This window comes from Girardinichthys multiradiatus, chromosome 19 (genome assembly GCF_021462225.1).
Source record: "Girardinichthys multiradiatus isolate DD_20200921_A chromosome 19, DD_fGirMul_XY1, whole genome shotgun sequence".
Classification (NCBI taxonomy): domain Eukaryota; kingdom Metazoa; phylum Chordata; class Actinopteri; order Cyprinodontiformes; family Goodeidae; genus Girardinichthys; species Girardinichthys multiradiatus.
The window spans coordinates 27,499,146-27,511,398 of record NC_061811.1 but is presented as its reverse complement, the minus strand read 5'-3'; the positions used below and the strand labels follow the sequence as shown (position 1 = coordinate 27,511,398).

Sequence of the window (12,253 nt, the reverse complement as noted above, 5' to 3'; positions counted from 1 at the left end):
AACAAGCTCCCAGCTTTAGTCCGTGAGGCAGACATCCTGTCTACTTTTAAGGCTAGGCTTAAAACTTTCCTTTTTTATAAAGCTTATAGTTAGAGTGGCTCAGGCTATCTTCCTTATTTTTACCTCCGCCTTTCTCCCTCCCTGTTGGATGAAGTAAGGGGGAGTCAGGTTTAGCCTTAACCGGCTCAGTTATGGTTGAGGTGCAAACACACTTTCCATTTATACAACCTGTATGACCCCCTCTCTTTTCCAATGGTTATAATCAGTCAGACAGAGAGAGGTATCCCGATCCTTGTGGTTTTTAGTATAACAATGGCCATCAGTGGGCTCTAGATTGACAAACTTTATCAGTTTATTATTTTACTTAGTGCCCCTACACGTGGCCCGTTCTGGAGTGGCCAGGCTCTGGCACTCGGTGGTTTGGTCTTGCCTCCCCGGCGGCCCCGCGCCGTTCCGGACCCTTTGTGGGGTGCTTTGAGACGACATTGTTGTAAATAAGCACTATATAAATAAATAAACTGAAGCTGAAACTATCTCTGTAGTTATGCCTCTATAGGCTTAGGCTGCTGGAGGACATAATAACCACTTTCACCCTCTTCACTACATTCTCACACTACTCTCCAATTTTGCATTATTTGCTATTTCAGTTTTTAACTTTATGTTCTCTGTCTTTTCTCTTCCTAGAAGCTACACCTGGCCTGACTCTGTGTCTACCTGTGACATCTTTCTGGAGAGGGGCATCGTCCAAGCTTCTGCTGGCAACAACTTAATGCTCACCTTCTACAGATGATCCACATGGCCCTGTCTTTTAGTGTTTAACCCTTTCTCTCTCCTAGATATAGCAATTGACTGAGCTTTTACTGTAACTAATTATATGCGCTCTCTTTCAGACTCTATCCTTGAAAACTGGCTCAGAGTTTATCTGTTCTTTCTTTCTAGATGAAACGACTAAAGGAGCTATATCCACTAACATTTACTTTTACTTCCTATAGAGAGTACTCCTGGATCAGTGCTTCTGTATTCTTTGTGTGTCTCTGCTCTGCTCTCTCTAACCCCCAGTCGGTCGTGGCGGATGGCCGCTCACACTGAGCCTGGTTCTGCTGGAGGTTTCTTCCTGTTAAAAGGGAGTTTTTCCTCTCCACTGTTGCTACATGCATGCTCAGTATGAGGGATTGCTGAAAAGTCAACGCCAGTGACTGTCCACTGTCTCTAGATGCTCATCCAGGAGGAGTGAATGCTACAAGTCTGTGACTCGATGCAATCTGCTGGGTTTCCTTAGATAGAAAAACGTTTTATCCAATTTGAATAAATAACTGAATCTGACTGCACTGTTCAATGGTTAAGATTAATTGGAATGTATGTACCTGACTTTTGTGAAGTGCCTTGAGACAACATGTGTTGTGAATTGGCGCTATATAAATAAATAAACTGAAACTTAAATTTTGACAACACTTTCTGCCTGACCTGTTTTCCTTCTCAATGTTAGTTCTCTTCCTGTTTAACCTTTCTCTCATAACATTAGCCATGCCTAACATGTCTGGGGACTAATATTTTGGGTCAGTTTAACTTTTTTATATGTAGTGCCATGAAATAGTATTCATCCCTCTAGAACCTTTCCACACGTAACAACCAAAAGGTTAAATGTATTTTATTGGGATTTTATGTACTAAACCAAAACAAAGCATTACATAATTGCGAATTATTCACAATTTATTAATTACTTGCCTTTGAAGGCAAGTGATCACACATTTTCTTTAATGGGTATTGGAGGGGAAGGTGCTAAATGCACGCCACAGTTATCATTTAAATTTGAAAAAAATAAAAACATTTATTATGTTCCTTCCACAGTTGGGCATTGTTTTATTCATAAAATCCAAACTACATAAAGCTTGTGGTGTTAATTGATAAAATGTGGAAGGATGAATACTTTTACAAGGCGTTGTAAGAACTTCTGATCAATTTAAAACAGTGTAGAACATTTTGAATGCATTTAAGCGAAGGGTTATGATACAAATTGGGTTATAAAGTGATTTTAGGTTAGATTAAAACAGGTTGGACAAATATTTGCCTGAGATTTTAATAAGAACCTATATATTTTTACCTTCATGTGAGGCTCTACAGTTATCTGTGATCTTTCTACACTTTTTTATCAGTTGTCTATTTCTACTTTACTCACTAATTCTTTTGCTTTTTCTACCTTTATTCATCATTAACACCTTTCCATGTTTGTTATTCTTCAACTCTCTCTGTACACCTAAAGAGGCTTTAGCCACTATCCTTTAGTTTTCTGTTTCCATCACTGCTTCTTTGGAAGATAAGAGATCCTGACCCTGAGGCACCGTGATGCACAGAGAATCAAAGACTTCTACAATCTAATTTCCATGACCCCTGGAAATGTGTTGGAGAAGAGAGGAAGAACAGGACCGAGATAAGTACACATCAAAGAGAAGTATGATAAAAAAAAAAAAACAAAAAAAAAAAAAACTAAAGTGTGTGTATGTGTGTAAATTTTTTTCACATTTAGAGGTCAGAGAAAAGAAGAAAAGGGACTTGATTTAAAAACAGGGAGCATGCTGTGATGGAAGAGATTCCAGTTTGGCTGAAAACAGCTTAGCAAAACGCCGAGGCCTGGGGTCTCACTCTCACAGTCACTTGGTCTCAGTAACCTACTCCAGTCAGCATTTAAACCTCATCCTAACTCACATTTCACACACACACACACACACACACACACACTCCAGGCCCAGAGAAAGGGGGTCATTTATCTATCACGCCAGCCTGCGTCCTCTGGGATACATCACGAGTAAGTGGCTGCAGTCTGTGTAGCCTGAGCTGCTGTACACTCATGCTTGCAAACATTAGGAAAGTGTTTGGATAAGTCTATACTGTAAGTAGTCTGTGTGCATTGCGCCTGTCCATGTGTGAATGAGGTAAGTAAGGCGGTGGTATCTAAAAAACTGTGTTAATGAGTCTGGCAAAACAAAGAGTACAAGATGCAGTACGCACCATAATGTTAAAGAAGCTACATAGACACTTAAAGGGTTTCCAAAATTAAGAATAACCTGATAAAAATGTCTTGAGCCACAGGACAGCCTGTTTAAATAGCTTCAGGACAAGAGATTCACAAACTGAAAATGGTTAGACGCTTCACATCTGTTTAGCAGAGAAGGGGCCAATGCGATCCAGCATCAGTAACAGACCTGATACCTTTGTTGGATCGGATATTAGGCTGAGGTTACCAAACTAGACAGCATGATCTTGTTTTGATGGATGTCGCATTTTGACTGATTTTCTTCTAGCCATTTAATCTGTCAGCTGAGCAGTTGTTGCACACTAAACTAGTAATTTCAAACACTGCCAACAAACAAATGTTTTAAATGTATCAACATAAATATGTTTTAGAATTGGCAGATTCGTATTTAGGCGTCAAGCAGACGGACGTGGTGTGTTATAAAGGCCTCCTGTCAGAGGACTGCCAGCCGCTGCGGAGCGAACACTCCACAGCGCCGCATTACCTTCTTCAAAGATGTTCTAGAGAGAAAATACTAAATAAAGACACATGCTTCATGCAAACATTTAGAGCTGTGAAAGTTATTTCAAATTGTTACAGTAATAATAAATAAGGAGAAAATCCCAGAGCTCTAAAGAGAGCAACAAGAAGCAACATAAAGACTATTTGGATTGCAGAAATGTTTTTGTGTTATTGGATTTTTTAACCTCTACACTCAAACTTTCATTAAGTCTAAAGGATTTGGAAATATTGGCAGCATGTTGAGAGAGTTTAGGGCAAAGCAGGAATATTTACAATCTAGACATTACATGGAGATGCCATTGCCTGGCCAGGGGTTTTTCTGCATAGAGTTTGCATGTTTTCCCCGTGCATGTGTGGGTTCTGACAGGGTACTCTGGCTTCCTCCCACAGTCCAAAGACATGCCTGTTAGATTAATTGGTCTCTAAATTGCCTTTGAGTGTGTGCACGGTTGTTTGTGTGCTGCCCTGCAATGGACTGGCGATCTGTCCGGGGTGTACCCCGCCCATAGACAGCTGGAGGCACTAGCTTCCCCGTGACCCACTATGGTATAAGCGGTATATAAAAATGAGTGGCCATGCTAAAGATGCTATCACTGCCAACAGCCAATAAATGTTGTCTCCATCATAGATTCTTAGCTTTGTTTGACCAAAACAGGAAACCACTTTTTTATGAAGTTTTTCAGTTCTACTTCAAAAAGAGTTTTTAATCAAAATCTCACAATTTGACTAAAATGTTAAATGCTGAAAAAGAATGTAAGCAGAAAGTCTTTGTTTTAAGGAGGAATATTTTCCATACAGCACCATGCGCTCTGATCAGGGGCTTACGGGAGCAGCTGTAGTGGGTGGACTGGATGTGGATGTAAGCTCCTGTTTGGTTCTCATGAAAATTACAGAATAAGAGCTGCTGCTATTTAGTGTTTTTTTTTCTTTTACTGATGTCATCAAAGTCCTAAAATAAAGATGTGCAGCCATGTTGGAGGCACTGGCAGTAATTAATAAAGCAGTTTTAAGCTAAAATACTGATATTCTTTGAATTCTTTTTAGATACCTCCCCCCCTCAAAAAAAAAAAAAAAATCAGATAAAAGCAGCAGGCGGACAGATGTGTAAAGTTTGGGAAAAACGAGAAGAAGCAGGGTTATAAACAAAATCTACATTTATTCACTGATCTCTCTTTACTGAATCGGTTTATACCAATCTAGTTGTTTTTCTTTCTTTAGACGGACCACAGCATTTTGGAATTTGGACCTTTCACATCAACTTCTCAGATTTTCCATGAGTTTTGTGCTCTGCTTTAATACAGCAGCGGGCCTCTCTTGCCAACTAGAAGAAAAATAAGGGATGGAGCTGGTGCGACCTGCAAGCTAACGTGCAGGTCGCACAGCGCATGCTCGCCGACCAGATACTGAGTGTGGAGCGGACCAACCCGGACTCCTTAGTTATCGTCGTTGGCGACTTTAACAAAGGTAATCTGACCCACGAACTCCCCAAATATAGACAGTTTATAAAATGTCCGACCAGAGAGGACAACATTCTGGATCACTGTTACACCACCATCAGAGACGCTTATCACGCCGTCCCACGTGCTGCACTGGGCCAATCCGACCACATCATGGTCCACCTGATTCCTGCATACAGGCAGAAACTAAAGCTCTGCAAACCTGTTGTGAGGACGACAAGGAAGTGGAGCAGTGAGGCTGTGGAGAATCTCCAGGCGTGTTTAGGCTGTACAGACTGGGATGTGTTCAGGACTACTACCAACAGTCTGGACGAGTACACAGAGGCTGTGACTTCCTACATCAGCTTCTGTGAGGACAGCTGTGTACCATCATACACCAGGGTGAGTTACAACAACGACAAACCCTGGTTCACAGCTAAACTCAGAAGGTTAAGACTGGATAAGGAAGAGGCCTTCAGGAGTGGGGACAAAGACATATACAGAGAGGCAAAGTACAAGTTTGGCAAGGCAGTGAAAGAGGCCAAACGACTGTACTCTGAGAAGCTCCAAAACCAGTTCTCAGCCAACGACTCTGCGTCTGTCTGGAAAGGGCTCAAGCAAATCACCAACTACAAGCCGAAAGCCCCCCACTCCATCAACGACCGACGCCTCGCCAACGACCTGAACGAGTTCTACTGCCGCTTTGAAAGACAAAGGGACAGTCCTGCAACCATCCCCCACGACGCCCCCCAACAGCTGCAGCCACAATCCACCACCCCCATCTCTCCAACCTCAAGAGGGGCCTTGGCACCTCCAACCCCCACCCTGAAGTTCCCCCCCACCAGCCCCCTACCCACGCCGAGGACGGCTCTTTCCATCCAGGAGAGGGACGTCAACTCTTCAGGAGACAGAACCCCCGGAAAGCTGCTGGTCCGGATTCTGTCTCACCAGCCAGCCTGAAGCACTGCGCTGATCAGCTGTCTCCAGTCTTCACAGACATTTTTAACACCTCACTGGAGACATGTCATGTGCCAGCCTGCTTCAAGTCCTCCACCATCGTCCCTGTTCCCAAGAAGCCAAGGACCACAGGGCTTAATGACTTCAGACCCGTCGCCCTGACCTCTGTGGTGATGAAGTCCTTTGAGCGCCTTGTGCTCTCACACCTAAAAGACATCACCGACCCCCTCCTGGACCCCCTGCAGTTTGCCTACAGAGCCAACAGGTCTGTAGATGATGCAGTCAACCTAGCCCTTCACTTCATCCTCCGGCACCTGGACTCCACAGGAACCTATGCCAGGATCCTGTTTGTGGATTTCAGCTCTGCCTTCAACACCATCGTCCCAGTTCTGCTACAGGAGAAGCTCTCCCAGCTGAGTGTGCCCGACTCCACCTGCAGGTGGATCACTGACTTCCTGTCTGACAGGAAGCAGCGCGTGAGGCTGGGGAAGCACGTCTCTGACTCCCTGACCATCAGCACCGGTTCCCCCCAAGGCTGTGTTCTCTCTCCTCTGCTCTTCTCCCTGTACACCAACAGCTGCACCTCCAGTCACCAGTCTGTCAAGCTTCTGAAGTTTGCGGACGACACCACCCTGATCGGACTCATCTCTGATGGTGATGAGTCTGCGTACAGATGGGAGGTGGACCATCTGTTGGACTGGTGCAGCCAGAACAACCTTGAGCTCAATGCTCTAAAGACAGTGGAGATGGTTGTGAACTTCAGGCAGAACCCAGCCCCACCTGCCCCCATCACCCTCTGTGACTCCACAATTGACACTGTGGAATCTTTCCGCTTCCTGGGAACCATCATCTCCCAGGATCTCAAGTGGGAGCCAAACATCAGCTCCCTCATCAAGAAAGCCCAGCAGAGGATGTTCTTCCTGCGGCAGCTGAAGAAATTCAACCTGCCAAAGACTATGATGGTGCACTTCTACACAGCCATCATTGAGTCCATCCTCACCTCCTCCATCACCATCTGGTACGCCGCTGCTACAGCCAAGGATAAGGGCAGGCTGCAGCGTGTCATTCGGTCTGCTGAGAAGGTGATTGGCTGCAGTCTACTGTCGCTCCAGGAACTGTACACCTCCAGGACCCTGAAGCGGGCAGGGAAGATTCTGGCTGATCCCTCCCACCCCGGTCACAGACTCTTTGAGACTCTCCCCTCTGGCAGGAGGCTGCGGTCCATCCGGACCAAAACCTCACGCCACAAGAACAGTTTTTTCCCATCTGCCACCAGCCTGGTTAACAAAGCCCGGAAACCACCCTGACACTCTCCCTTTCCCCCACACCCCCCCTTTTTTTGCTGACAGGACACCTGTAACCTGTAACTCTATGTGTTACATTAACGCTCAGCTTGGACTCCTGCTTTACTTGCACTGCTTTACTTGCACAATGATCACCTGCACTGTTGTATTGCTCTTGCATCTTATACTGCTCTATATTTACTCTCACTCACTTAAAACTGTGCACATATATTTATATTATATTGTAGATATGTTTATACTGTTTAATTTGTACTGTATTGCACCGACTACGCCAAAACAAATTCCTTGTATGTCCAAAAACGTACTTGGCAATAAAGCTTTTCTGATTCTGATTCTGATTCTTGTGACATCATGGTGCAATGAGTCTATCCTACTTTAATAAAAGTGACCTTTTAACTGAATGAACATCAAAAACAAGTCAATTACCTGACATCTCTATTACCGGCTAAAATGACATTTCATGGCAATATCTAAAAAAGAACCACCAGATTTCAGCTTTCAAACCGTTATTTTATTGCTCTTTTAGATAAAAACATTATTAGATATAGTTAAGTTGTCAGCTGTTTTTCTTAACCAGCTAATTTTTAGATTTATTCAACCCAAATATAACTTGTTTGTATTTCAGGTTATAGGTTATTTCTTTCAACCCACTCTTTGGTTGTCTCAGCCACTTTGACCCATCTTTTAAATCTAACACCTGGTATGCTGGATAAAATTTATAATCCAACCCCATCAGGCTAAAACAACTCATAGCTGGATCAGCAGTTATTTAACCCAGGACATGGCTGGCAAAAAACAACAACAACAGCAAACAAAAAACCAAATTGGGCTGTTTTTAAGCCATTAGTTTTTTTTTTATTATGGCCTTTTGCTACAGATGTGTGACAAATAACAGATCAGGTGCACTTTTAGGGTCTTGTGGGAGATGGATTGGATCCCCTTGAGGGATGTGCATGTGCTATTACAAATCAATACAAAGTTGTTTTCAGTTATCACCTTTATGCTTTGATGAAGCATTTATTTCCCAATGGGAGTGGTGACCTCTGAGATAAATATTCCTGTCCTTCGGGTCGGTAAATGTTTTCATTAGCATGAAAATTATATTAATCACATGAAATGGCCACCAAAATCATTAGATCTAAACTAAACTGACCACCAATGAAAGATCTTTAACCAGCATGTCACAAAGTGTTCTCCCCCACTTTCACTGGAGAACATCAATGAAGGGAAAATACTGTTCAAGCCCTCCAGACTCCATTCTTTGAACCAACGTTACTATTTCAATAGATTTTGGAAATAACATCTAAAAATTGAGGATCTGTCTTTTTTGTGACTTTAAATGTAACAAGCTGAGAATGGTGTTGGAGGAAACTAAGCAAAACTATTAACAGACAGAGCAGTTATCAATTGCAGGGTTTTTTTTCTGTTTTTGAACTATATATATATATATATATATATATATTGCATTGTACTATAATATTCAAATTACTATATTATTTACAGTTTATATGACTCTGCATCCACACATGAGAACTGTTAGATGAGACTATAGTAGTATGACTCCTTCATGGGAGTAATAAATCAGTGAACAGGGATGTAGTCAAACAACAAAGGGACTGGAGAAGAGAAGGTAACCTGGTGCATTATGGTAAAAAAACAGGTTCCCAGCACAAGTTAATGAGGGGAGCTGAAGGGGTCACTGTATTGTCCCGGCCTTCTATCCTGGATCCATTTCTGAGATCCTGAGATTTGCAGGAACATCAACACAAGACTCCACACACCATCTCTATAAACTTTATGAACTGCTGCTATCATGCATCGAATGCACAATCACTAGACTGCTACAGAGCTTTGATCTTGTAACTGGTAACATGGTGAATTTGTATCTGATTTGTGCTTTTGACTATTTCCGTATTTTTTCACACTGAAATGTTCAGGATCCTAAAGAAACACTGTCTCATTTTGTTGTATGCCATTAGTAATAGACATAAATGACAATAAAATGTTGTGATTTGATATTCTGTTGTATTCTAACCTAATAATGACATTTTGTGAATTTCATCACAATAAAAGTATTCATGTAAGTCCCACTATGCCCAATTTATTTGCTTGGTGTTATTCTTAGTTCTATGATGTACATGGGATCCTGTTATTTATTTAACATACAGCAATTGCACCAAGACATCCAACGGTTGCTGTTTCACAAAACTATCTCAGTCATTTTGCTCTTTTCAGCAGTTGAATGGGTTTGCTTTTAATAACCAGTGTAGCATCTAAGCTGTTATTTCTTTGATGCACAATGCTTGGGCTATCTGTGAATTGATTTAATGTATTAATATATTTGTTAATAGATTAGTTGACTTGTTAGAAATCCTTAGAGAACAAGCAGCATCATGAAGACCAAGGAACACAGCAGACAGCTCAAGGATGAGGTTTTGGTGAGGTTTAAAGCAGGATTAGGGTATAAAACATCATCTTTGGACATCTTATAGAACACTGTTCAATCCATCATCCAAAACTGCATGTAAACCCTTCCAAGACATTGCTATCTACCTAAACTAACAGGTTGCACAAGAAAAAAATCATGCAGAGATAGTCCTGGAGGGCCAGCAGCTATTTGTAGCTCAGGTGGGAGAATCTGTTCAGGTTGGGAGAAATATTAGGTTGTCCACTCCACAAATCTGGCTTTAAGGTAAGAGTAAAAGAATGCCACAAAAGAAAGTCCATTGGCAGTTTGTGAAAAGCTATGCAGCAGATATGTGGTCTGATGAACCCAAAATACACGTGTGAGCCTACATGTGGTGGATTGCAAGCAATGCACATCACACTGAACATACAATAAAAATGGTGGTGGCAGTATCACGCTGAAAATATGTCTATCCTTGGCATGGAGTTTAATGCAGGCAAATCTGGGGAAGAAAAGAAAAACTATTAGAGGCTGCAAATGATTGGAGACTGGGGCGGTGGTTCACCTTCCAGCATGGCAGGGGCCCTAAATATAGAGCCAGAGCTGCATGGAATGCTTTATTTTGCTGCCAAGAATATGCTAAAATGTTATCCTTTTCTTTCTGGTTCACAATTGTGCAGACAGCCTCAATAAAATACACTGATATTTGTGCTTGTAATGTAGCAGATTGTGTGAAAGTTTAAGGATAGGATACATTTGAATTGCACCTAAAATCTTACAGAGACCCTAAAAGGGCCTTACATGAGTTATGTGGAGGAGGGAACACCCAACTTAATTCACATAATGTGGAGACAATTGCTGAACCATCATGCTTATTAATTTTAATCCTGATATATAGGGAAGATGCAGAAGTGTCATGATGATCGCATCCTTTTAGAGTAATACATATGTTTAATTTGCTTTGGTTTCTGCTGATTTTTTTTATTTTTATCAATCATTATTTAAATTGAAGCATTTCACAGCTACGCCTCCACCAACAGAAACAAGCAGACTGCCTTAGATCATCAGTTACAGAAACGTGAAAGCCATGTGCTGATTGTCCGCCTCTCACCTCCTTGCGCTGGGGAGGAGAAAGGCAGCCTCCCTATGCAATGCATGCGGAGGGGACAGAAGGCTGTACTCACCTCTGTCACGGGGGCTCCGTGAATTCACCGAGTCCCTTCGCCCCCTTCCCCCCCGGCGTGGTCGCGCGTGCTGCTCCAGTTTTGCCGTTGCGCCGTCCCTGTTAATCCATCTTCCAACTTCCCTCGAGTCACCCCGAAATTCCAAATACTCCACTGGGATAAGGGGTGCGAGGCTATTCTGGGATATTCACGGAAGAAGGAGACAGAGGGGAGAGGGCTGGGGGTGTAGGGGGATCTGCCACAGGAGGAGCAGGGATGAGGCGACGAGAGGAGGGATGCTGATGGTGGAAAAGTCCAATTTTGCCGCACTTGCTGGTAACAGGCTCCTTTTGCTATCTGGGTCCTGGCTATGGAGAAATGAGATTCACATGCGCCCACCCGGTCCTCTTTATTTTCACCTGCAGGTTCACATACACCCAACATAATCTGTTGCTAATGAATAAAATGTATCCATGTTGTCTTAAAATATATGTGATAATAAAAATGAGGATTTATAAGCTCACCATCCGTCACTAGGTCTCTCAGCATGCACACATAAACACACACAAAGGGGTTTAGGAGGTGTGTGAGTGTGTGTGAGTTGTTGGTGGGGGGTTACTAAGGGCGGAGAGAGAGTTGTGTGTGCGCTTATGGTTGGGGGAGGAGACAGTCTGGTCCATACAAGCACGCTTCCATGCCAAATTCCTGTTTCAGGGGCGACCGAGACAAAGGGGTTGATTTTGGAATGTGCACCTCATGTGCGCATGCCTCTGCGACTGTGTACATGAGGAGCCTACGCGTATGTGCGTAAATAGAGAGGGTAGGTGGGCGTGTGTTTGGAGATAAACTCTGCATATGCGAGGAAAAGCTCGCTTGTCACTCCATTATTTAAATCCCACCCCAGCTAAACGACCCATAATGTTAAACAGCAGTCACCCGCAGATGAAGGTTCACCTGTGTCAGCCTTTGTTTACTCTGAAGGGTGTGGCGGGAAGTTGACCACGGTGGTGCGTTTAGATCATCCCGGAATCCAATATTCCCCACAAACACAACCCACTGTGACTCGTCGTGTACAAATGACGCTGCGGTAATTAACATCAAAGGGCTCGTTTGCACGTGCACACGAGCCAGCGCGTGTAAAATTGTTGGCGTGCGCAGTTTTTGTGCTTTCAGAAGATGCTCTCTGTGAGAGATCTATAACCTCTCCTCCCACTATGATCAATTCTTAATGCGGCTTTAAAAGCTGAGCTTAAACATATCCGTTGGAGACAATGTTTCCCCGTTATTCCCAGCAGTTTTCCCACAATATTTGTCAATAACTGTGAATGCTGTGACACGTTCAGGGACACTTGAGTCCCATATGTTAATACAGTGTATTGCAAACGTATTAACACCCAATACCTCAAAGTTAATTGTATTTCATTTTGATTCTATGTGGCAGAGCAACACAACGT

At 43.0% G+C, this 12,253-nt stretch overlaps 1 protein-coding gene across 3 annotated transcripts in view; it reads right to left on the bottom strand.

Annotated features, from left to right (window-relative positions):
• The window catches only part of plppr3a (phospholipid phosphatase related 3a), a 38,761-nt gene extending 27,301 nt beyond the window's left edge, over nucleotides 1-11,460 (bottom strand). Inside the window, exons 1-2 of one of the 3 annotated variants that reach the window (XM_047346058.1) lie at nucleotides 11,324-11,460; nucleotides 10,821-11,167 (exon numbers count right to left, since the gene is read on the bottom strand). The gene's annotated coding sequence lies outside the window, so the exon portion shown is untranslated. Of the gene's footprint in view, nucleotides 1-10,820 lie in introns of all 3 variants that reach the window. The other 2 variants (XM_047346057.1, XM_047346056.1) reach the window with 2 other exon arrangements.
• Nucleotides 11,461-12,253: the final 793 nt, after the last annotated feature.